Source organism: Heptranchias perlo, chromosome 42 (genome assembly GCF_035084215.1).
Source record: "Heptranchias perlo isolate sHepPer1 chromosome 42, sHepPer1.hap1, whole genome shotgun sequence".
NCBI classification, from domain to species: domain Eukaryota; kingdom Metazoa; phylum Chordata; class Chondrichthyes; order Hexanchiformes; family Hexanchidae; genus Heptranchias; species Heptranchias perlo.
Window position 1 is genome coordinate 12574055 of NC_090366.1, and position 25806 is coordinate 12599860.

The 25806-nt window shown below is 52.3% G+C and overlaps 1 protein-coding gene across 5 annotated transcripts in view; it reads right to left on the reverse strand.

Moving 5' to 3' along the window:
• cadm4 (cell adhesion molecule 4) overlaps window positions 1-25806 on the reverse strand; it is a 275949-nt gene that overhangs the window by 197775 nt on the left and 52368 nt on the right. The gene's annotated exons all lie outside the window — the stretch shown is intronic.

The window sequence follows — 25806 nt, forward strand, 5'->3', positions numbered from 1 at the left end:
CTGAGGCTGAACCAGACCTTGTTCGCAACCTTGGCGTCTGATTCGACCCTGAGATGAGCTTCTGACCACATCTCCGCTCCATCACCGAGACCGCCTCATTCCACCTCCGTAAACATCGTCCGTCTCCACCCCTGCCTCAGCTCATCTGCTGCCGAAACCCTCATCCCTGCCTTTATTATCTCGAGACTGGGTGTCCTTGTACACCAGTCACTGAAAGCAAATATACAGGTGCAGCAAGCAGTTAGGAAGGCAAATGGTATGTTGGCCTTCATTGCAAGAGGATTTGAGTACAGCAGCAAGGATGTCTTACTGCAGTTATACAGGGCCTTGGTGAGACCACGCCTGGCGTATTGTGTGCAGTTTTGGTCTCCTTACCATAGAGGGAGTGCAGCGAAGGTTCACCAGACTGATTCCTGGGATGGCAGGACTGTCGTATGAGGAGAGATTGGGTCAACTCGGCCTGTATTCACTCGAGTTTATAAGAATGAGATGGGATCTCATTGAAACGTACAAAATTCTGACAGGGCTAGACAGACTGGATGCAGGGAATATGTGTCCCCTGACTGGGGGGTCCAGATCGAGGGGTCACAGTCTCAGGATACGGGGTAGGACATTTAGGACTGAGATGAGGAGAAATTTCTTCACTCAGAGGGTGGTGAACCTGTGGAATTCTCTACCACAGAAGGCTGTGGAGGCCAAGTCACTGAATATATTTAAGAAGGAGCTGGATAGATTTCTGGACACAAAAGGCATCAAGGGGTATGGGGAGAGAGCGGGAATATGGTATTGAGATAGAGGATCAGCCATGATCACATTGAATGGCGGAGCAGGCTCGAAGGGCCGAATGGCCTACTCCTGCTCCTATTTTCTATGTTTCTCTTATAGTTCCGAGACAATGAAATAATTCTCGTGTCCGTCACGCTCACACCCATGTAAAGTTCAACCATTTCCAATTTATAATGTAACTATATTGTTCTGTTTGACATCCACTCCCCTCGGGCGTGAAGATCATTCTTGCTTTACCGAAAGTTCAAACCTGTTTCTCAACTCTCAGTGGGTCTTGATCTGGGCTGCTCCTCGGAACATAGGAACAGGAGGAGGCCATTCAGCCCCTCGAGCCTGTTCCGCCATTTAATGAGATCATGGATGATCCGTCCCCTCACTCCATTTACCCGCCTTGGATCCATATCCCTTGGTGAGCAAAAATCTATCGATCTCAGATTTAACATTATTAATTGAGCGAGCATCTACTGCTTTTTGTGGGAGTGAGTTCCACACTTCTACCACCCTTTGTGTGAAGAAGTGTCTCCTAACTTCTCACCTGAATGGCCTGGCTCTGACTTTAACATTATGTCCCCTTCTCCTAGACTCCCCCACCAGCAGAAAAGGTTTCTCTCAATCGACCCTATCAATTCCTTCCAAAATGCTAAAAAACCTCGTTCAAATCACCCCTTAACCGTCTATATTCCAGGGAATCGGAGCCCAGTTTATGTAATCTCTCCTCATAATTTAACCCTTGGAGCCCTGGTAACGTTCTGGTCAATCTGCACTGCACTCCTTCCAAGGCCAATATATCCTTTCTAAGGTGCGGTGTCCAGACCTGTAAACACTGCTCCAGTGGCCTCTCCCATCCTTCCCGATAGTGTGTGTTGAGGCTGTGGATGCGGCAGGGTGGTGAAGAGGGCACGCAAGTAACAAGCTGCGAGAGATTAACCGATTACTAACCATCAGGCAAATATCAACCAAAGTCCTTCCTTGTTCCTGCACATCCACTTGGCTTATTTTCCCAACATCAAAGTTTTTATTCATTCTTGGGATGTGGGCGTTGCTGGCGAGGCCGGCATTTATTGCCCATCCCCTAGTTGCCCCTTGAGAAGGTGGTGGTGAGCCGCCTTCTTGAACCGCTGCTGTCCGTGTGGTGAAGGTTCTCCCACAGTGCTGTTCGGCCGGGAGTTCCAGGATCTGGACCCAGCGATGGCGAAGGAACGGCCGATCTGTGTCCAAGTCGGGATGGCGTGTGTGTGACTCGGAGGGGAACTTGGAGCTGATGGTGTTCCCGTGCACCTGCTGCCCTTGTCCTGTTGCTGCAGTGCGTCCTGTAGATAGGACACACTGCACTAAAGTGTGATACGATTCCCTCCCCTCATGTTCCCCGATGCCACAGTCTCCCAAGCTCTTCAGTTCTGATGATACCACGGAATGTGTCAAAGGACTTGTGTTGATGTCCATCTCAGGATGTCCCAAGGCGCTTTACAGTGATGTTGTACAGTCATTATATTGAGATGCTGTCACCATTGTTATGTGGGTAAATATAGCAGCTGATTTGCATATAAAGTCCCACAAACAGCAAGTGAGATAAATGATAAGATAATCTGTGTTTGAGGGAGGAATATTGACTGTGCACCAGTCACTGAAAGCAAACATGCAGGTGCAGCAAGCAGTCAGGAAGGCAAATGGTATGTTGGCCTTCATTGCAAGAGGATTTGAGTACAGGAACAAGGAAGTCTTACTGCAGTTATACAGGGCCTTGGTGAGACCACACCTGGAGTATTGTGCACAGTTTTGGTCTCATTACCTAAGAAAGGATAATCTTGTCATAGAGGGAGTGCAGCGAAGGTTCACCAGACTGATTCCTGGGATGGCAGGACTGTCGTATGAGGAGAGATTGGGTCGACTCGGCCTGTATTCACTCGAGTTTATAAGAATGAGAGGGGATCTCATCGAAACATATAAAATTCTGACAGGGCGAGACAGACTGGATGCAGGGAATATGTGTCCCCTGACTGGGGGGTCCAGAACGAGGGGTCACAGTCTCAGGATACGGGGTAGGACATTTAGGACTGAGATGAGGAGAAATTTCTTCACTCAGAGGGTGGTGAACCTGTGGAATTCTCTACCACGGAAGGCAGTGGAGGCCAAGTCACTGAATATATTTAAGAAGGAGCTGGATAGATTTCTAGACACAAAAGGCATCAAGGGGTATGGGGAGAGAGCGGGAATATGGTATTGAGATAGAGGATCAGCCATGATCATATTGAATGGCGGAGCAGGCTCGAAGGGCCGAATGGCCTACTCCTCCTCCTATTTTCTATGTTTCTATTCCAAAGCTGTCCTGGCTGGCCTCCCATCTTCGCGGTCTGTGTTAAGTTTTTTTTATTCGTTCATGGGGTGTGGGCGTCGCTGGCGAGGCCGGCATTTATTGCCCATCCCTAATTGCCCCTTGAGAAGGTGGTGGTGAGCCGCCTTCTTGAACCGCTGCAGTCCGTGTGGTGAAGGTTCTCCCACAGTGCTGTTAGGAAGGGAGTTCCAGGATTTTGACCCAGCGACGATGAACGAATGACGATATATTTCCAAGTCGGGATGGTGTGTGACTTGGAGGGGAACGTGCAGGTGGTGTTGTTCCCATGTGCCTGCTGCTCTTGTCCTTCTAGGTGGTAGAGGTCGCGGGTTTGGGAGGTGCTGTCGAAGAAGCCTTGGCGAGTTGCTGCAGTGCATCCTGTGGATGGGACACACTGCAGCCACAGTGCGCCGGTGGTGAAGGGAGTGAATGTTTAGGGTGGTGGATGGGGTGCCAATCAAGCGGGCTGCTTTGTCCTGGATGGTGTCGAGCTTCTTGAGTGTTGTTGGAGCTGCACTCATCCAGGCAAGTGGAGAGTATTCCATCACACTCCTGACTTGTGCCTTGTAGATGGTGGAAAAGCTTTGGGGAGTCAGGAGGTGAGTCACTCGCCGCAGAATACCCAGCCTCTGACCTGCTCTTGCAGCCACAGTATTTATATGGCTGGTCCAGTTAAGTTTCTGGTCAATGGTGACCCCCAGGATGTTGATGGTGGGGGATTCGGCGATGGTAATGCCTTTGAATGTTAAGGGGAGGTGGTTAGACACTCTCTTGTTGGAGATGGTCATTGCCTGGCACTTGTCTGGCGCGAATGTTACTTGCCACTTATCAGTAAGGGGCACGATATTTAGACTTCATGCCTCTGGCCTTGGGGCAGGGACAATCAGTTAGTTTTCCCACTCAAAGAACCATAGAAAGAAAGACTTGCATTTATATAGCGTCTTTCACGGCCTCAGGATGTCCCAAAGCGCTTTACAGCCAATGAAGTACTTTTTGAAGTGTAGTCACTGTTGTAATGCAGGAAACGCAGCAGCCAATTTGTGCACAGCAAGATCCCATAAACAGCAACGTGATAAATGACCAGATCGTCTGTTTTCGTGATGTTGGTTGAGGGATAAATATTGGCCCCAGGACACCGGGGAGAACTCCCCCCTGCTCTTCTTCCAATAGTGGCCGTGGGATCTTTTACGTCCCACCTGAGAGGGGCAGACGGGGCCCACGGTTTAACGTCTCATCCGAAAGTCGGCACCTCCGACAGTGCAGCGCTCCCTCCGTACCGGCACTGGGAGTGTGGGGCTGGATTTTGTGCTCGAGTCTCTGGAGTGGGGGCTCGAACCCACGACCTCCTGACTCCGAGGCGAGAAAGAAAGACCCACTGAACTACGGCTGATGGCCAGAATAGATACAATGCTGCGTTACATCTCTCAGGACGTCGCAAATCACTTCGGGAAGAATTGATTTGAAGTGCAGTTGCTCTGAGGGTGAATGCAACAGCCAGATTTGTGCACAGCAAGATTCCACTAAAAGCATTGAGATGAAGGACCAGTTAATCTTGTCTTTTTTGGTGCTGTCAGTTAAGGTTGGAATGTCGGTCAGGAAAATGAGAGGATTCCAATAGCGTTACCCTCTGATCCGTAGGAAAAGGGCAGTCTGAGCCTTGGTTTAACATCTTATCTGAAAGACGGCATCTCCGACAATGCAGCACTCCCTCAGTACTGGCACCGGGAGTGTCGGCCTGGATTGTGTGCTCAACATGGGCAAGTGCGAGGTCATCCACTTTGGACCCAAGAACCACAAAATCGCAGAACAATGCTGCACAGCTGGAGGCCATTCGGCCCATCGTGCCTGTGCTGGCTCTTTGAAAGAGCTATCCAATTAGTCCCACTCCCCCCCTGCTCCTTCCCCCTTAACCCTGCAAATCTTTCCTCTTCAAGTATTTATCCAATTCCCCCTTTTGAAAGTTATTATTGAATCTACTTCCATCGCCCTTTCAGGCAGCGCATTCCAGATCAGAACAACTCACCGAGTAAAAAAGTCTTCCATCCCCCCAATTGCCTTAAATCTGTGTCCTCTGGTCACCGACCCTCCTGCCACTGGAAACAGTTTCTCCTTATTTACTCTATCAAAGCCCTTCATCATTTTGAACACCTCGATTAAATCTCCCCTTAACCTTCTCTGCTCTCAGGAGAACAATCCCAGCTTCTCCAGTCTCTCCACATAACTGAAGAAAGATAAATCGGAGAATTTTCTAAATGGTGAGAAACTAGGAACTGTGGAGGAGCAGGAGAGATTTGTCCAAGTAAACAAATTGTGAAAAGCCTGCTGACAGCAACAAAAAGCAATCAAAAATGACTAATAGAATGTTGGCCTTTATCTCAAAAGGGTGGAATACAATGAGGAGGAAGTTATGCTGAAGTCATGCAGAGCCTTGGTTAGATCTGATCTGGAGATACTGCGTTCAGTTCTGGGCACCGCACCTCAGGAAGGATATATTGGCCTTGGAGGGATTCATTCCCATTGTACAGAATCCCAATGGACCAAACCCCTTCCCCTTCACTCCCACTGTATAGAATCCCAATGGACCAAACCCCTTCCCCTTCACTCCCACTGTACTGAATCCCAATGGACCAAACCCCTTCCCATTCATTCCCACTGTACAGAATCCCAATGGACCAAACCCCTTCCCCTTCACTCCCACTGTACTGAATCCCAATGGATCAAACCCCTTCCCATTCATTCCCACTGTACAGAATCCCAATGGACCAAACCCCTTCCCATTCACTCCCACTGTACAGAATCCCAATGGACCAAACCCCTTCCCCTTCACTCCCATTGTACAGAATCGCAATGGACCAAACCCCTTCCCATTCACTCCCATTGTATAGAATCCCAATGGACCAAACCGCTTCCCATTCATTCCCATTGTACAGAATCCCAATGGACCAAACCCCTTCCCATTTACTCCCATTGTATGGAATCCCAATGGACCAAACCCCTTCCCATTCACTCCCATTGTATAGAATCCCAATGGACCAAACCCCTTCCCATTCACTCCCGCTGCACAGAATCCCAATGGACCAAACCCCTTCCCATTCACTCCCATTGTACAGAATCCCAATGGACCAAACCCCTTCCCATTCACATCCATTGTACAGAATCCCAATGGACCAAACCCCTTCCCATTCACTCCCATTGTACAGAATCCCAATGGACCAAACCCCTTCCCATTCACTCCCATTGTATAGAATCCCAATGGACCAAACCCCTTCCCATTCATTCCCATTGTACAGAATCCCATTGGACCAAACCCCTTCCCATTCACTCCCATTGTATAGAATCCCAATGGACCAAACCCCTTCCCATTCACTCCCATTGTATAGAATCCCAATGGACCAAAGCCCTTCCCATTCATTCCCATTGTACAGAATCCCATTGGACCAAACCCCTTCCCATTCACTCCCATTGTATAGAATCCCAATGGACCAAACCCCTTCCCATTCACTCCCACTGCACAGAATCGCAATGGACCAAACCCCTTCCCATTCACTCCCATTGTATAGAATCCCAATGGACCAAACCCCTTCCCATTCATTCCCATTGTACAGAATCCCAATGGACCAAACCCCTTCCCATTTACTCCCATTGTATGGAATCCCAATGGACCAAACCCCTTCCCATTCACTCCCATTGTATAGAATCCCAATGGACCAAACCCCTTCCCATTCACTCCCGCTGCACAGAATCGCAATGGACCAAACCCCTTCCCATCCACTCCCATTGTATGGAATCCCAATGGACCAAACCCCTTCCCATTCACTCCCATTGTACAGAATCCCAATGGACCAAACCCCTTCCCATCCACTCCCATTGTATGGAATCCCAATGGACCAAACCCCTTCCCATTCACTCCCACTGTACAGAATCCCAATGGACCAAACCCCTTCCCATTCACTCCCGTTGTATAGAATCCCAGTGGATTTCCCTCCCTCTATCAACATCTTAACCTAAGCCTATTACCCAGTGACGTAAATCCTCAGGAGATTGATCCTCGTCTTAAAGCGACCAAATATTTCCAATATGGAGAAGCATTACAGTCTAATGGCCTAAGTGTAAAGTACGGGCTTCCTAGTTGGTACTTTGTGCTCACGTAATGACCTAGGAAACTGCCTGGATCATCAAACAGCCTGTGGGCCAAACCTCTCTCATTTTATCTCCAACTTACAAGAAGCCAAATTAATTACACTGTTTATCAGAGTTCAACCAGGTCGTGGAGATGATATGCAAATTATAAAGTGGCGATGACATTTTTCCAATTTAAAACCTGGCCCAACACACTGCAGCTGAGTATTGTGATCTGCAATAGCCCAGGGGCCTCCAACACGATGGTAGTTCCATTAGGCCCAAGGGCCTAGTTAGTTTTGCATCGCATGGCTTGCGCAGTTCAATTTTCCAAATCCCCCTCTTGCGTCGGGGAGTATTTCCATGGCCTAGGGGGCTGAGTCGGAGACTGACTGAATCAATCCCGTTCCCTGGAACACGCTGTTAGACAAAAGAGGTTTACTGTACTGAGCAATCTCAATCAGGAGTCGAATCCAACAGTGCAGAATGTCACCAAGGTTGAGACGAGTGAAAAATAACTTGCATTTATATAGCGCCTTTAACGGAGTAAGACATTCCGAGATGCTTCACAGCAGCGATCATCAAACAAAATTTAACATGGGGCCACATCAGGAGATATTAGGACAGGTGACCAAAAGCTCGGTCAAAGAGGTAGGTTTTAAGGAGCGTCTTGAAGGAGGAGAGAGAGGGGGAGAGGTTTAGGGAGGGAATTCCAGAGCTCAGGGCCCAGGCAGCTGAAGGCACGGCCGCCAATGGTGGAGCGATGGAAATCGGGGGATGGGCCAGAATTGGAGGGAGCGCAGAGATCTCGGAGGGTTGTAGGGGCTGGAGGAGGTTGCAGAGATAGGGAGGGGGGCGAGGCCCGAGACTCCCTCTGATGTTTTAATTTACGTTACAGTGATCTGAATTTTAGGTAGAGGCATCACAATGTGGGTCTTTCAATGGCGAGGCACACACACCAATCCCTCACCGGCTAGCTTCTCATTCGACTTGAAATGCACACTGGATCTGAGAGGGATGGAGTCCAGGCATGAATTCAAAGGATATCAGTTCAAATCAAAATAGTCACCGACATCAAGGAGGTGCCTGAGGTCGATAATTCTACCAAATTCCTGACTACCTGCGTGATTCCCTCTTAACCACTCTCAGCCGTGTCTCAGTGGGTCTCTCTCTCTCTCACCTCTGAGTCAGAAGGTCGTGGGTTCGAGCCCCCACTCCAGAGACTTGAGCGCCATAATCCCAGGCCGACGCTCCCCGGTGCCAGCACTGAGGGAGCGCTGCGCTGTCGGAGGGGCCGTCTTTCGCAGTGAGACGTTAAACCGAGGGCCCCCCCGTCTGCCCCTCTCAAGTGGGACGTAAAAGATCCCACGGCCGCTATTTCGAAGAAGAGCAGGCGTCCTAGGGCCAATATTCATCCCTCAACCAAACACCACCAAAAAAAAAGAGATTATCATTATCACATCGCTGTTTGTGGGATCTTGCTGTGCGCAAATTGCCGCGTTTTCCAACATTACAACAGTGACCACACTTCAAAAAGTACTTCATTGGCTGCAAAGCGATTCGGGACGTCCTGAGGTTGTGAAAGGCGCTATATAAATGCAAATCTTTCCATTTCTTTCCTTGGGTTGTCGCGGGCTAGGTAACTGGACACGCAGGAGGCCGTAATCAGAGAGGAACGGGGCGGAGTCCGCTCACATGGAACCCGCAGGGCTAACGGTGACTTTAAATGAGATTGTCGAGGCGTCGCAAGGCCGAGGGGACAACCGATCGATTCTGTCGCCTCGTGAGGAACCAGCGAGGAAGACATGGCCTAATCTTGCATTTTATCCGGGGACGCGAACTCCATATTGGGATACTTTCTAATCCCGACACTCTGTTGAAAGAGGAGTGAGATAAGGTTGTCCATGGTCACCCATCCTATTCGATGGCTTCATCAATGGTGTGTTGCAAGAGCTAATGGGGTCCACGGGGATAGGCCTCACTCTGAACCGTTGCTAGGGCAGCCATTAAAGGCAGTGCAGATAGGATTCGCTGTTAGCTGGTGTGAATTCAGCTTGTTAGAGGGTAATGGGATCTATCGGGACAGGCCCCAGTCTCGACTGGCACCTGGCCAGCTTATTAAAGAACCAATGGGGTCAAAGGAAATTGGCCATCTACAGAGTGAGGCCTAGTCCAGTTTGCTTGAGCAGGAAGTCAGCACCGGAGACACAGGGAGTGAAGATAAAACTAGCTGGTTTATTAACAAACTGAACCAGCCACATAAATACTGTGGCTACAAGAGCAGGTCAGAGGCTGGGTATTCTGCGGCGAGTGACTCACCTCCTGACTCCCCAAAGCCTCTCCACCATCTACAAGGCACAAGTCAGGAGTGTGATGGAATACTCTCCACTTGCCAGGATGAGTGCAGCTCCAACAACACTCAAGGAGCTCGACACCATCCAGGACAAAGCAGCCCGCTTGATTGGCACCCCATCCACCACCCTAAACATTCACTCCCTTCACCACCGGCGCACCGTGGCTGCAGTGTGTACCATCCACAGGATGCACTGCAGCAACTCGCCAAGGCTTCTTCGACAGCACCTCCCAAACCCGCGACCTCTACCACCTAGAAGGACAAGGGCAGCAGGCACATGGGAACAACACCACCTGCACGTTCCCCTCCAAGTCACACACCATCCCGACTTGGAAATATATCGCCGTTCCTTCATCGTCGCTGGGTCAAAATCCTGGAACTCCCTTCCTAACAGCACTGTGGGAGAACCTTCACCACACGGACTGCAGCGGTTCAAGAAGGCGGCTCACCACCACCTTCTCGAGGGCAATTAGCCTTGCCAGCGATGCCCACATGAATGAATAAAAAAAAATATCCAACACTGAAATACATAATTATTCTTCTTGCCGCACAATTTGGTATTAAAATCAATGAGTGTTTTCTTTGGACATTACATGGTACTTAAACTAGTTTGGGAATGATCCAGACTGCCTGGGTTAGTAATGTTTGTTAAAATCTGAAGCAGGAAGAAAGTGAGCCAACAGCAGAGACGGTTAAGGGGAGATTTAATCGAGGGGTTCAAAATCATGAGGGGGTTTTGATGGAGTAAATAAGGGAGAAACTGTTTCCAGTGGCAGGAGGGTCGGTGACCAGAGGACACAGATTGAAGATAATTGGCAAAAGAACCAGAGGGGGAGATGAGGAGAATGTTTTTTACGCAGCGAGTTGTTCTGATCTGGAATGCGCTGCCTGAAAGGGCGGTGGAAGCAGATTCAATAATAACTTTCAAAAGCGGAATTGGATAAGGAAACATTTGCAGGGCTGTATGGGAAAAGAGTTGAGGGGGAGTGGGACTGATTGGATAGCTCTTTCAAGGAGCCGGCACGGGCACGATGGGCCGAACGGCCTCCTTCTGTGCTGTGTGAATCTATGCTAATTACCCAAAAGGACTCCCTATTGACTGGTCTCCATTGCAACAAGGGCAGACGGGGCCTCGGTTTAACATCTCATTCGGAAGACGGCACCTCTGGCAGTGCGGCCTTCCCTCAGTACTGGCACCGGGATTGTCGGCCTGGATTATGGGGCTCAAGTCTCTGGAGTGGGAGCTTCCGACTCAGGGGCGAGAGGGAGAGAGAGAGAGGGACCCACTGAGCCACGGCTGAAACCTAATGGTTAAGGTGAAGACAAGTCAGTCGGGAGTCCCTCCAGGCTATTGCATAATGACTGATGCAGGGCCCAGTTTATAAGAAATACGTTCCGGATATTTATTCTGGTACGGAGCAGGACAACTTGTTCACTGAACCAAATGGAACCCAACTGAAGTTATCACTGAAGAGCGTAGAGCATTTACAGCACAAGGAGACAAACCCTTTAAACTACCAGCTCAAGAGAAAGGTCTAATCGGTTTGGGTTGCAGTGTTCCACAGCGTCTAAACATGTCTCAATGTCTGATCATGATGACAAGGCTAACAGCAGTGGGTAGGGGGAGTGAGGAATTATATCATATGACCCGTGCTGTACCTGCCCTGGGAGTGTTTGATGGGACAGTGTAGAGGGAGCTTTACTCTGTATCTAACCCCCTGTACCTGCCCTGGGAGTGTTTGATGGGACAGTGTAGAGGGAGCTTTACTCTGTATCTAACCCTGTACCTGCCCTGGGAGTGTTTGATGGGACAGTGTAGAGGGAGCTTTACTCTGTATCTAACCCTGTACCTGCCCTGGGAGTGTTTGATGGGACAGTGTAGAGGGAGCTTTACTCTGTATCTAACCCTGTACCTGCCCTGGGAGTGTTTGATGGGACAATGCAGAGGGAGCTTTACTCTGTATCTAACCCTGTACCTGCCCTGGGAGTGTTTGATGGGACAGTGTAGAGGGAGCTTTACTCTGTATCTAACCCTGTACCTGCCCTGGGAGTGTTTGATGGGACAGTGTAGAGGGAGCTTTACTCTGTATCTAACCCCGTGCTGGCCAGAAATGGACGGTGACCCATTTGTTCACTTTGACGGGCACAAAAAATGTACATTAAAAGAAAATGTGCTGCACCAGAATTGTAGGAGGTGGAACTGTACACGGAGTAGCTTACAGTGCTCTGGATTTACCCCTCGCACTGAGCGAAATTAGTTCTAGGAAGTCTGAATTTTATTGTGGTGGAGACTCAGTAATTGAAGGTCAGGGAACAGCTGATGACTTTACAATGAGTTTCTTTATTTCTGATAGTTAAACATGCAAGTCACATCGATGGTGTTGTGCAATGTGTTGCCCAGTGCAATATCGGAACAGACTTTAACACCTCTCCCCTTAACCGTTGATGTATCAGCCCTGAGTGAGGAAAGCAGCTGAATTTTATACAGTGCCTTCTCAGAGAGTGCCAAAGCCATTCCCACCCGCGGAATTACGTCTGAAGCGAGGTTGCTTTCGGTTTGCGGCCAAAGGCAGCAGCGAATCTGCGCACAGCATGATCCCACAAACACCGATGAGATAAATGGTCAGTCAATCTGGTTTTTTTTTAAAAAAGTGATGTTGGTTGAGGGATAAATTTTGGGCCCAGGACACTGGGGGAAGAGTCCAACCCCCGCCCACTATTCTGGGGTCTTTTACGTCCCACCTGAGAGGGTAGACGGGGCCCTCGGTTTAACGCCTCATCCGAAAGGCGGTACCTCCGACAGTGCGGCCCTCCCTCAGTACTGGCACTGGGAGTGTCGGCCTGGATTTTGTGCTCAAGTCTCTGGAGTGGGGGCTCGAACCCATGACCTTCTGACTCAGAGGCGAGAGTGAGCCAATCTAACGTGACATGGAGCATTTCACTTTCAGTCTCGACAAGATCTGGCATACACCCATCAATCTACGACGCAACAAACCATTTGCAAATCCTGAGCTGCAATGAGATGTACCATCCACAGGATGCACTGCAGCAACTCGCCAAGGCTTCTTCGACAGCACCTCCCAAACCCGCGACCTCTACCACCTAGAAGGACAAGAGCAGCAGGCGCATGGGAACAACACCACCTTGCACGTTCCCCTCCAAGTCACACACCATCCCGACTTGGAAATATATCGGCCGTTCCTTCATCGTCGCTGGGTCAAAATCCTGGAACTCCCTTCCTAACAGCACTGTGGGAGAACCTTCACCACACGGACTGCAGCGGTTCAAGAAGGCGGCTCACCACCACCTTCTCAAGGGCAATTAGGGATGGGCAATAAATGCCAGCCTCGCCAGCGACGCCCACATCCCATGAACGAATTAAAACAATAAAAGCTATTATGGATTTTTCCCCTGCTCCCACCCCCATTGTCCCCTGACAGGATAATTCACGTCTTACCAAACCACTCTGGGAAGATAAATTCTCTGATCCTTGCTATACAGAATATATTTTGCAGCTTCCCAGGGCTTGCAAGATTTACCCTCATAGACACTTAATGGGACAGGGAGAGTAAACTCTGAACAATAGGTTCAGATACTCCAGGGCATTAGGACAAGAGGCAGCACATCTTATATACCTGATCTAGTCTCCTCATCTACTTTCAGTAGTGAGGCTGCTGAGGGAAAGAGGAAGGGAGAAGAGAGAGAGCGAGAGAGAGAGAGAGAGACAAAGAGGGAGAGAGGAAGAGAAAGAGAGAGAGAGAGAGAGAGAAGAGTGGGAGGAAGGGAGAGAAAGAGAGAGAAAGAGAAAGAGAAAAAAGTGAGAGGAAGGGAGAGAAAGAGAGAGCGAGAGAGAGAGACAAAGAAAGAGAGAGGAAGAGAGTGAGAGAGAGGAAGAGAAAGAGAGAGAGAGAGAGAAGAGTGGGAGGAAGGGAGAGAAAGAGTCAGAGAAAGAGAGAGGGCAAGAGAGAAAGAAAGAGAGAGAGAGAGAAAGGAAGAGTGAGGGGAAGAGAGTGAGAGGGAGAGAGAGAGAGAAAGAGAGAAAGAAAAAGAGCGAGGAAGAGAGTGAGAGAGGGAGAGAGAAGAGTGAGAGGAAGGGAGAGAAAAAGAGAGAGAAAAAAAGTCAGAGAAAGAGAGAGAGTAAGAGAGAGAAAGAAAGAGAGAAAAAGAGAGAGCAAGAGAGAAAGGAAGAGTGAGGGGAAGAAAGATAGAGAGAGAGAGAAAGAGAGAAAGAAAAAGAGCGAGGAAGAGAGTGAGAGAGGGAAGAGGAGGGAGAGATAGAAGGAGAGGGAGCAACGGAAGGAGAGGGAGCAACGGAAGGAGAGGGAGCAAAGGAGAGAGAGATAGAAATACAGAAAGAAAGAGGAGAGAGATAAAGAGGAGAGGAGAGAGAGAGAAGAGAAAGAAAGAAAGAGAGAGAGAGAGGAGAGAGATAAATTACGAAACAGGGACACAGACAGGGAAAGAGATAATGGCAAAATAGCGAGAGAGGGATAGAGAGAGAGATTAGGTAATATAGAAATGAGAAAGAAGCACAAGGATTGGGAGACAGACAGATTGGAAAACAAGGATTGAGAGAGAAACAGAATGAGAGAGAGAGAGAGAGAAAATTAACAGTCTCAAGATACCCGAGAGAGAAAAAAACAACAGTGTCAGTATAAACAGTCATTTTGAAAACAGACTGTAAACTTCGTCTGCCCCTGGCTTGCTTTCACTCCGGATTGTTTGAGTTGGCGAGAGAGCAGTGGAGATATTTCCCTATTGCTCAAATCACTGTCAGTGCCGATCGATCTCTCTCTCTCTCTCCTTTGTCTCTCTTTCTCATTCTCACCTCTCGCCCTCTCACATCTGCTTTTCTGACTCAGTTCTCCCTTTCAAAATCACTTGTGGTCTTCTCCGTTTGCTGGGAAGAGACCTTTGAACTTGGTCAGGCTGAGACAGCAACCTCGCTCTCCACACCGCGCCCCCCCGGCCCGGACCTCTCCTGCCCGTCCTCCCCACCCACCCCCCCCAACACCTCTACCTTCTTCATTTTCAGCCTCCCCCACTATAAACTCGGCTCTCCATCGCCACCAACCGTTCCTCCCTCCCCCATCGCTCAAGACGATGCCCAAAACCGTGGGGGTCCCGTCTAACCCAGGGCATCAAACCCTCTGCACCTCGCATCGTATCGAAGACCACCATCAGCCTCCTCGGACCCCCTGCCTCAGCTCCGCACCCTCCCTCCCCCACTCCCGAAACCCTTATCCGTACTTTTATCAACTCCAGTTCGATTTCGACATTAACCTCAATGCAAAAAGGAAACCGTTGCATAATAAAGTAATTTCTATCGTGCCTTTCATGACCTCAGGACGTCCCAAAGCGCTTTACAGCCAATTAAGTACTTTTTGAAGTGTGGTCACTGTTGTAATGTAGGAAACGCGGCAGCCGATTTGCGCACAGCAAGATCCCACAAAGAGCAACGTGATAAATGACTAGATAATTTGTTTTTTTTATAAGTGACTTGGAATACTGTGTACAGTTCTGGTCACCCTACTATAGAAAGGATATTATTAAACTAGAAAGAGTGCAGAAAAGATTTACTAGGATGCTACCGGGACTTGATGGTTTGACTTATAGGGAGAGGTTGGATAGACTGAGACTTTTTTCCCTGGAGAGTAGGAGGTTTAGGGGTGATCTTATAGAAGTCTATAAAATAATGAGGGGCATAGATAAGGTAGATAGTCAAAATCTTTTCCCAAAGGTAGGGGAGTCTATAACGAGGGGGCATAGATTTAAGGTGAGAGGGGAGAGATACAAAAGGGTCCAGAGGGGCAATTTTTTCACTCAAAGGGTGGTGAGTGTCTGGAATGAGCTGCCAGAGGCAGTAGTAGAGGCGGGTACAATTTTGTCTTTTAAAAAGCATTTGGACAGTTACATGGGTAAGATGGGTATAGAGGGATATGGGCCAAGTGCAGGCAATTGGGACTAGCTTAGTGGTATAAACTGGGCAACATGGACATGTTGGGCCGAAGGGCCTGTTTCCATGTTGTAAACTTCTATGATTCTATGTTGGTTGAGGGATAAATATCGGCCCCAGGACACCTGGGAGAACTCCCCCCTGCTCTTCTTCGAATTAGTGGCCGTGGGATCTTTTACGTCCCGCCTGAGAGAGGGGCAGACGGGGAACCTCGGTTTAATGTCTCATCCGAAAGGCGGCACCTCCGACAGTGCAGCACTCACGCAATTCTGGGCAGTGGGGAGTGTCGGCCTGGGTTACGGGGCTCAAGTCTCTGGAGCGGGGGCTCGAACCCACTCAGAGGCAAGAGAGAGGGAGAGACCCGCTGAGCCACGGCGGCTAATTTGACGTTACCCGAAGTTAAAATTACCCCTCCCACCCCCACCTCACCCTGTTTAGCAACAGAGCACCAAGAATGGGGGTGGGGGTGGGCGAGGTCCCTTTAAGAGCTGAGGCACATTCACAATGAATTTTGTTAAAACTCTTCATTGAATTTCTGGAAGGAATATCAATATTAATCAAGGCACAATGCAATTATACACTGCGCATCGGCCAAAAGCATGGGAAGCAGAATAGAGAGACACTGTGAGCTTATAACAGGCAGCAGTCTGGGCAATGCATCAATATACAGAGCGAAACCAAAATGTTTATTCAGAACACAAACACAGGCATAGACCATCAAATTCATCGCCACTGTAACATCTGCATTTCGAGGACGCTGTTCCTGGTACGATGAAGCACAAACACCAAGGAAGGCCAGCAAAGTTGAAAAAATTCTCATCCTTGTGTTCAAATCCCTCCTCGCCCCTCCCTCTCTCCGTAATCTCCTCCAACCCTCCGCGATCTCTGCGCTCCTCCAATTCCGGCCTCTTGCGCCTCCCCCGATTTCCATCGCTTCACCATTGGCGGCCGTGCCTTCATCTGCCTGGGCCCTAAGCTCTGGAATTCCCTCCCTAAACCTCTCCGCCTCTCTCTCCTCCTTTAAGACGCTCCCTTAAAACCGACCTCTTCGACCGAGCTTTTGGTCACCTGTCCTAATATTTCCTTGTGTGGCTCGGTGTCAATTTTTGTTTGATAATCGCTCCTGTGAAGCGCCTTGGGACGTTAAAGGCGCTATATAAATGCAGGTAGTTGCTGTTTTCCCATCTCATCTTTCGATGAGGCACTTTACAGCTTTCTGGCCTCAACATTGAGTTCAACAACTTCAGATCATTATCACGAAGACCATAAAGGTGGAAAATGCTTCTACTCCAACCATTTACACCGGGGCTAAAACGAGTTAAATTATGAGGACAGGTTGCACAGACTAGGCTTGTATTCCCTCGAGTGTAGAAGATTAAGGGGTGATCTAATCGAGGGGTTTAAGATGATTAAAGGATTCGATAGGGTCGATAGAGAGAAACTATTTCCTCTGGTGGGGGGAGTCCAGAACAAGGGGGCAGAACCTTAAAATTAGAGCCAGGCCGTTCAGGGGTGATGTCGGGAAGCACTTCCTCACACAAAGGGGAGTGGGAATCTGGAACTCTCTCCCCCCAAAAAGCTGTTGAGGGTCGTGGGTTCGAGCCCCCGCTCCAGAGATTGGAGCCCCATAATCCAGGCCGACACTCCCAGTGCCGGTGCTGAGGGAGCGCTGCACTGTCGGAGGCGCCGTCTTTCGGATGAGACGTTAAACCGAGGCCCCCCGTCTGCCCTCTCGGGCGGGACGTAAAAGATCCCACGGCCGCTGTTTCGAAGAAGAGCAGGGGGGAGTTCTCCCCGGTGTCCTGGGGCCGATATTTATCCCTCAGCCAACGTCACTAAAAACAGATGATCTGGTCATTTATCTCATTGCTGTTTGTGGGATCTTGCTGTGCGTAAATTGGCTGCCGCGTTTCCTACATTACAACAGTGACTGCACTTCAAAAAGTACCTCATTGGCTGTAAAGCACTTTGGGACGTCCTGAGGTCGTGAAAGGCGCTATATAAATGCAAATCCTTCTTTCTTTTACTCGAAATAGGACCATGACTAGAATAACCCAGCCATGCGGGGCGGAGTGGGCCTTAGCTACACAGGGCGCGGGGCGGAGTGGGCCTTAGCTACACAGGGCACGGGGCGGAGTGGGCCTTAGTTACACAGGGCACGGGGCGGAGCGGGCCTTAGTTACACAGGGCGCGGGGCGGAGTGGGCCTTAGCTACACAGGGCGCGGGGCGGAGTGGGGCCTTAGTTACACAGGGCACGGGGCGGAGTGGGCCTTAGCTACACAGGGCACGGGGCGGAGTGGGCCTTAGTTACACAGGGCGCGGGGCGGAGTGGGCCTTAGTTACACAGGGCACGGGGCGGAGTGGGGCCTTAGTTACACAGGGCGCGGGGCGGAGTGGGGCCTTAGCTACACAGGGCGCGGGGCGGAGTGGGCCTTAGTTACACAGGGCGCGGGGCGGAGTGGGGCCTTAGTTACACAGGGCACGGGGCGGAGTGGGCCTTAGCTACACAGGGCACGGGGCGGAGTGGGCCTTAGTTACACAGGGCGCGGGGCGGAGTGGGCCTTAGTTACACAGGGCACGGGGCGGAGTGGGGCCTTAGTTACACAGGGCACGGGGCGGAGTGGGCCTTAGCTACACAGGGCACGGGGCGGAGTGGGCCTTAGTTACACAGGGCGCGGGGCGGAGTGGGCCTTAGTTACACAGGGCGCGGGGCGGAGTGGGCCTTAGTTACACAGGGCGCGGGGCGGAGTGGGCCTTAGCTACACAGGGCGCGGGGCGGAGTGGGCCTTAGCTACACAGGGCGCGGGGCGGAGTGGGCCTTAGTTGCACAGGGCGCGGGGCGGAGTGGGCCTTAGTTGCACAGGGCGCGGGGCGGAGTGGGCCTTAGTTACACAGGGCGCGGGGCGGAGTGGGCCTTAGTTACACAGGGCGCGGGGCGGAGTGGGCCTTAGTTACACAGGGCGCGGGGCGGAGTGGGCCTTAGCTACACAGGGCGCGGGGCGGAGTGGGCCTTAGTTACACAGGGCACGGGGCGGAGTGGGCCTTAGTTACACAGGGCACGGGGCGGAGTGGGCCTTAGTTACACAGGGCGCGGGGCGGAGTGGGCCTTAGCTACACAGGGCACGGGGCGGAGTGGGCCTTAGTTACACAGGGCACGGGGCGGAGTGGGCCTTAGTTACACAGGGCACGGGGCGGAGTGGGCCTTAGTTACACAGGGCGCGGGGCGGAGTGGGCCTTAGTTACACAGGGCACGGGGCGGAGTGGGCCTTAGCTACACAGGGCGCGGGGCGGAGTGGGCCTTAGTTACACAGGGCGCGGGGCGGAGTGGGCCTTAGTTACACAGGGCGCGGGGCGGAGTGGGCCTTAGTTACACAGGGCGCGGGGCGGAGTGGGCCTTAGTTACACAGGGCACGGGGCGGAGTGGGCCTTAGTTACACAGGGCGCGGGGCGGAGTGGGCCTTAGCTACACAGGGCGCGGGGCGGAGTGGGCCTAAGTTACACAGGGCACGGGGCGGAGTGGGCCTTAGTTACACAGGGCGCGGGGCGGAGTGGGGCCTTAGCTACACAGGGCGCGGGGCGGAGTGGGCCTTAGTTACACAGGGCACGGGGCGGAGTGGGCCTTAGTTACACAGGGCACGGGGCGGAGTGGGCCTTAGTTACACAGGGCACGGGGCGGAGTGGGGCCTTAGTTACACAGGGCGCGGGGCGGAGTGGGCCTTAGTTACACAGGGCGCGGGGCGGAGTGGGCCTTAGCTACACAGGGCGCGGGGCGGAGTGGGCCTTAGTTACACAGGGCACGGGGCGGAGTGGGCCTTAGTTACACAGGGCGCGGGGCGGAGTGGGCCTTAGTTACACAGGGTACGGGGCGGAGTGGGCCTTAGCTACACAGGGCACGGGGCGGAGTGGGGCCTTAGCTACACAGGGCACGGGGCGGAAAGGGCCTTAGTTACACAGGGTGCGGGGCGGAGTGGGCCTTAGTTACACAGGGCACGGGGCGGAGTGGGGCCTTAGCTACACAGGGCGCGGGGCGGAGTGGGCCTTAGTTACACAGGGCGCGGGGCGGAGTGGGCCTTAGTTACACAGGGCGCGGGGCGGAGTGGGCCTTAGTTACACAGGGTGCGGGGTGGAGTGGGCCTTAGTTACACAGGGAATGGGGCGGAGTGGGCCTTAGCTACACAGGGCACGGGGCGGAGTGGGCCTTAGTTACACAGGGTGCGGGGCGGAGTGGGCCTTAGCTACACAGGGCGCGGGGCGGAGTGGGCCTTAGCTACACAGGGCGCGGGGTGGAGTGGGCCTTAGCTACACAGGGTGCGGGGCGGAGTGGGGCTTAGTTACACAGGGCGCGGGGCGGAGTGGGCCTTAGCTACACAGGGTGCGGGGCGGAGTGGGGACTTAGTTACACAGGGCACGGGGCGGAGTGGGCCTTAGTTACACAGGGCACGGGGCGGAGTGGGGCCTTAGTTACACAGGGCACGGGGCGGAGTGGGCCTTAGCTACACAGGGCACGGGGCGGAGTGGGCCTTAGCTACACAGGGCACGGGGCGGAGTGGATCTTATCGAACAGTGGATGCCCAAAGGGACTTAGGGGTTCAGGTACATAGATCATTGAAGTGTCATGAACAGGTGCAGAAAATAATCAATAAGGCTAATGGAATGCTGGCCTTTATATCCAGAGGACTGGAGTACAAGGGGGCAGAAGTTATGCTGCAGCTATACAAAACCCTGGTTAGACCGCACCTGGAGTACTGTGAGCAGTTCTGGGCACCGCACCTTCGGAAGGACATGTTGGCCTTGGAGGGAGTGCAGCGTAGGTTTACTGGAATGATACCCGGACTTCAAGGGTTAAGTTACGAGGAGAGATTACACAAATTGGGTTTGTATTCTCTGGAGTTTCGAAGGTTAAGGGGTGATCTGATCGAAGTTTATAAGATATTAAGGGGAACGGACAGGGTGGATAGAGAGAAACTATTTCTGCTGGTTGGGGATTCTAGGAGTAGGGGGCACAGTCTAAAAATTAGAGCCAGGCCTTTCAGGAGTGAGATTTGAAAACATTTCTACACACAAAGGGTGGTAGAAGTTTGGAACTCTCTCCCGCAAACGGCAATTGATACTAGCTCAATTGCTAAATTTAAATGTGAGATAGATAGCTTTTTGGCAACCAAAGGTATGAAGGGAAATGGGCCAAAGGCAGGTATATGGAGTTAGATCACAGATCAGCCATGATCTTATCAAATGGCGGAGCAGGCAGGAGGGGCCGAATGGCCTCCTCCTGTTCCTATGTTATCCACACAGGGTACGGGGCAGTGTTTTAAATCGATTTCTGGTTTACATGGGTAAACGAGGCTGAAACTAAGCAGGCAAATAAAATTGGCATAGCGACGGAATCTTCCATTCTGGTCTGTAATGTGAGGGCACTGTTAAAGGCCCTTGCCAGATATTAATTAAGGCACCAATTACTTCTCATGTAGATCATTCCTGATCGATGACACTTTCTATTATGAACGCCTCTCTGCTAATTGAATCCAATCGTTTCTCCTCTGTCACTGAGCTCCAACTGCACTAAGATCTAACTTTCACGTCGGGAGACGACACGACTGATTGCGACAGGCCGAGTCTCCTTTGGATAAAGGTGACGCAGTCAACCGGCTGAAGGGGACCTGCCCGGACCCTCTCCTGGGTTTCCGTAGCTGTGCCGGGTCCAATTCCGATTCAGTCCTTCAGAATTGTCCCGATCTCCAACGGTCCGGTTCAGCCCTCTTGTGGCACGCACGGGAGGGAGGGAGGGAGGGAGGGCCTCTCTTCAGCTGCGAGACTGGGCGGTGAGCGTCGGCCGGCTGTTCGCCTGCGGAGGGCATCGCAGTGCGGCGGCCGGCTATTCGCCTGTGGAGGGCCTCGAAGCCGCCCCGACACGCACTTTCCCTGTCACCCTGACAGCGATAAGGAGCAGGGAAACCCACCCGGGGGTGGAGAGATTTGGGAACCACTCACTTATTGGCTTGTGTTCCCTCGAGAATCGAAGATTAAGGGGCGATCTAATCGAGGTGTTTAAGATGATTAAAGGATTCGATCGGGTCGATCAAGAGAAACTATTTCCTCTGGTGGGGGGAGAGTCCAGAACAAGGGGGGCAGAACCTTAAAATTAGAGCCTGGCCGTTCAGGGGTGATGTCGGGAAGCACTTCATCACACAAAGGGGAGTGGGAATCTGGAACTCTCTCCCCCAAAAAAGCTGTTGAGGCCGGGGGTCAATTGAAAACTTCAAAACTTGCGATCGATAGATTTTTGTCGGGTAGGGGTATCGAGGGAGATGGAGCAAAGGCGGGTAAATTGTATTGAGAATGCAGCTCAGCCATGCTCTAATTCAACGGCGGAACAGGACTGAGGGGCTGAATGGCCTCCTCCTGTTCCTATTTTGCTACCTGTTCCTCCCAAGCATGTTACATTTGCCACATGTCACGTCAAAAATTACTTCCACACTGAATTCCAAAATGTTACTCCCCTGAATTTGGGGATGAAGTCTCGAACTTTACAATGGATCCACTATAGACGTTACAATGGTTCACACAGTTAATCTCAAGAGAGATTCTAGTACTAATAGAGCCGAGATTACCTGGAGTCCCCATCACTATAATTACTATTGATCCTGAGTTTAGTACCCTGCAGTAGTTCCTTCACAATCTGTTTATATTTCGTTAGAGATGAGTAGCTTGCTCGACACCATAAATAAAAAACTATAAATAAAAGGCCTTTACCTCAGGAGAATTAGAGACACAGAGCCAATCATCAGGGTCCAGTTTAGTGCCGAGTATTCTCTTCCCCACAAGAGCTCTTGTCTCTGCGTCAAAAGATGTCAGCCTTGGCTCAGTGGGTCTCTCTCTCTCTCCCTCCCTCCCCTCTCTGAGTCAGAAGGTCGTGGGTTCGAGCCCCCACTCCAGAGGATTGAGCACAAAATCCAGGCCGACACTCCTCCAGTGCCCAGTACTGAGGGAGCGCCGCACTGTCGGAGGGTCGGTACTGAGGGAGCGCCGCACTGCCGGAGGGTCGGGACTGAGGGAGTGCCGCACTGTCGGAGGGTCGGTACTGAGGGAGCGCCGCACTGTCGGAGGGTCAGTACTGAGGGAGCGCCGCACTGTCGGAGGGTCAGGACTGAGGGAGCGCCGCACTGTCGGAGGGTCGGTACTGAGGGAGCGCCGCACTGTCGGAGGGTCGGTACTGAGGGAGCGCCGCACTGTCGGAGGGTCAGTACTGAGGGAGCGCCGCACTGCCGGAGGGTCAGTGCTGAGGGAGCGCCGCACTGCCGGAGGGTCGGGACTGAGGGAGTGCCGCACTGTCGGAGGGTCAGGACTGAGGGAGCGCCGCACTGTCGGAGGGTCAGTACTGAGGGAGCGCCGCACTGTCGGAGGGTCAGTACTGAGGGAGTGCCGCACTGTCGGAGGGTCGGGACTGAGGGAGTGCCGCACTGTCGGAGGGTCGGGACTGAGGGAGTGCCGCACTGTCGGAGGGTCGGGACTGAGGGAGCGCCGCACTGTCGGAGGGTCAGGACTGAGGGAGCGCCGCACTGTCGGAGGGTCAGGACTGAGGGAGCGCCGCACTGTCGGAGGGTCAGTACTGAGGGAGCGCCGCACTGTCGGAGGGTCAGTACTGAGGGAGCGCCGCACTGTCGGAGGGTCGGAACTGAGGGAGTGCCGCACTGTCGGAGGGTCAGTACTGAGGGAGCGCCGCACTGTCGGAGGGTCGGAACTGAGGGAGCGCCGCACTGCCGGAGGGTCGGGACTGAGGGAGTGCCGCACTGTCGGAGGGTCAGGACTGAGGGAGCGCCGCACTGTCGGAGGGTCGGTACTGAGGGAGCGCCGCACTGTCGGAGGGTCGGTACTGAGGGAGTGCCGCACTGTCGGAGGGTCAGTACTGAGGGAGTGCCGCACTGTCGGAGGGTCGGGACTGAGGGAGTGCCGCACTGTCGGAGGGTCGGGACTGAGGGAGTGCCGCACTGTCGGAGGGTCAGGACTGAGGGAGCGCCGCACTGTCGGAGGGTCAGGACTGAGGGAGCGCCGCACTGTCGGAGGGTCAGGACTGAGGGAGCGCCGCACTGTCGGAGGGTCAGTACTGAGGGAGCGCCGCACTGTCGGAGGGTCAGTACTGAGGGAGCGCCGCACTGTCGGAGGGTCGGAACTGAGGGAGTGCCGCACTGTCGGAGGGTCAGTACTGAGGGAGCGCCGCACTGTCGGAGGGTCAGTACTGAGGGAGCGCCGCACTGTCGGAGGGTCTGGACTGAGGGAGCGCCGCACTGTCGGAGGGTCGGGACTGAGGGAGCGCCGCACTGTCGGAGGGTCAGTACTGAGGGAGCGCCGCACTGTCGGAGGGTCAGTACTGAGGGAGCGCCGCACTGTCGGAGGGTCTGGACTGAGGGAGCGCCGCACTGTCGGAGGGTCGGGACTGAGGGAGTGCCGTACTGTCGGAGCTGCCGTCTTTCAGGTGAGACTTTAAACCAAGGCCCCCGTCTGCCCTCTCAGGTGGACGCAAAAGATCCCACGGCTGCTATTTCGAAGAAGAGCAGGGGGAGTTCTCCCTGGGGCCCAATATTTATCCCTCAACCAACATCACTAAAAAAAAAACCACACAATCCGGTCATTATCATGTTACTGTTTGTGGGATCTTGCTGTGCGCAAATTGGCTGCTGCGTTTCCTACATCACAACGGTGACTGCACTTTATTGGCTGTAAAGCACTTTGGGACGTCCTGAGGTCGTGAAAGGCGCTATATAAATGCAAGTCCTTCCATTCTTTTTAAATCAGATCGTGGGGACTTGTTGACGCTCAGTTCCCACTTACAAAAAGAGATCTGTAGATTGCAGGTGGGAGGAGAGTCTGGGGGAGGTGCAGAGGTCCTGAGGAAAGAATGGGTTAAATTGGGAGGCGGGGGGTGGAACTGCAACCCAAATCTTTCGGGCGAGGAGAGGGGGAGGGGGGAGAAACTGGGGTTCCCTGCGGCGGTGGGGGGGGGGAATGGAGGGGAACGAATCGGATCTGAATTACATTCTTATCAAAGTGCTCCAGTTGGACTCCAATCAAAAGCAATTAAGTTCTGTTCAGTTCCCTCGCTCCTGAGTGCTGGAGAATTTAACAGGGTGCAGATGCCAACCAGATTATTACTTGGAATTCGACAGCACAGAAACAGGCCATTCGGCCCATCTGGTCTATCCTGGTGTTTATGCTCCACACGAGCCTCCTCCCTCCCTACTTCATCTCACCCTATCAGCATATCCTTCTATTCCTTTCTCCCTCATGTGTTTATCCAGCTTCCCCTTAAATCCATCTACACTATTCACCTCAACTACTCCTTGTGGGAGCGAGTTCCACATTCTCACCACTCTCTGAAGTTTCCCCTCTGAAGTAAATATTGGCCCCAGGACACCGGGGAGAACTCCCTCTGCTCTTCTTCGAAATAGTGACCGTGGGATCTTCTACGTCCACCTGAGATTGGATTTATTAGTGACTACCTTACTTATTTTTTTATTCGCTTATGGGATGTGGGCGTCGCTGGCGAGGCCGGCATTTATTGCCCATCCCTAATTGCCCCTTGAGAAGGTGGTGGTGAGCCGCCTTCTTGAACCGCTGCAGTCCGTGTGGTGAAGGTTCTCCCACAGTGCTGTTAGGAAGGGAGTTCCAGGATTTTGACCCAGCGACGATGAAGGAACGGCCGATATATTTCCAAGTCGGGATGGTGTGTGACTTGGAGGGGAACGTGCAGGTGGTGTTGTTCCCATGCGCCTGCTGCTCTTGTCCTTCTAGGTGGGAGAGGTCGCGGGTTTGGGAGGTGCTGTCGAAGAAGCCTTGGCGAGTTGCTGCAGTGCATCCTGTGGATGGTACACACTGCAGCCACTGTGCGCCGGTGGTGAAGGGAGTGAATGTTTAGGGTGGTGGATGGGGTGCCAATCAAGCGGGCTGCTTTGCCCTGGATGGTGTCGAGCTTCTTGAGTGTTGTTGGAGCTGCACTCATCCAGGCAAGTGGAGAGTATTCCATCACACTCCTGACTTGTGCCTTGTAGATGGTGGAAAGGCTTTGGGGAGTCAGGAGGTGAGTCACTCACCGCAGAATACCCATTTATGGCCCCTAGTTTTGGACTCCCTCAACAAGTGTAAACATTTTCTCTACCCTATCAGACTCCTTCATAATTCTAAAGACCTCAATTAGGTCACCCCTCAGCCTTCTCTTTTCTATGTCTAAGCTCCTGATGTCCCGCTGAGATTTGAATCCTTCACAA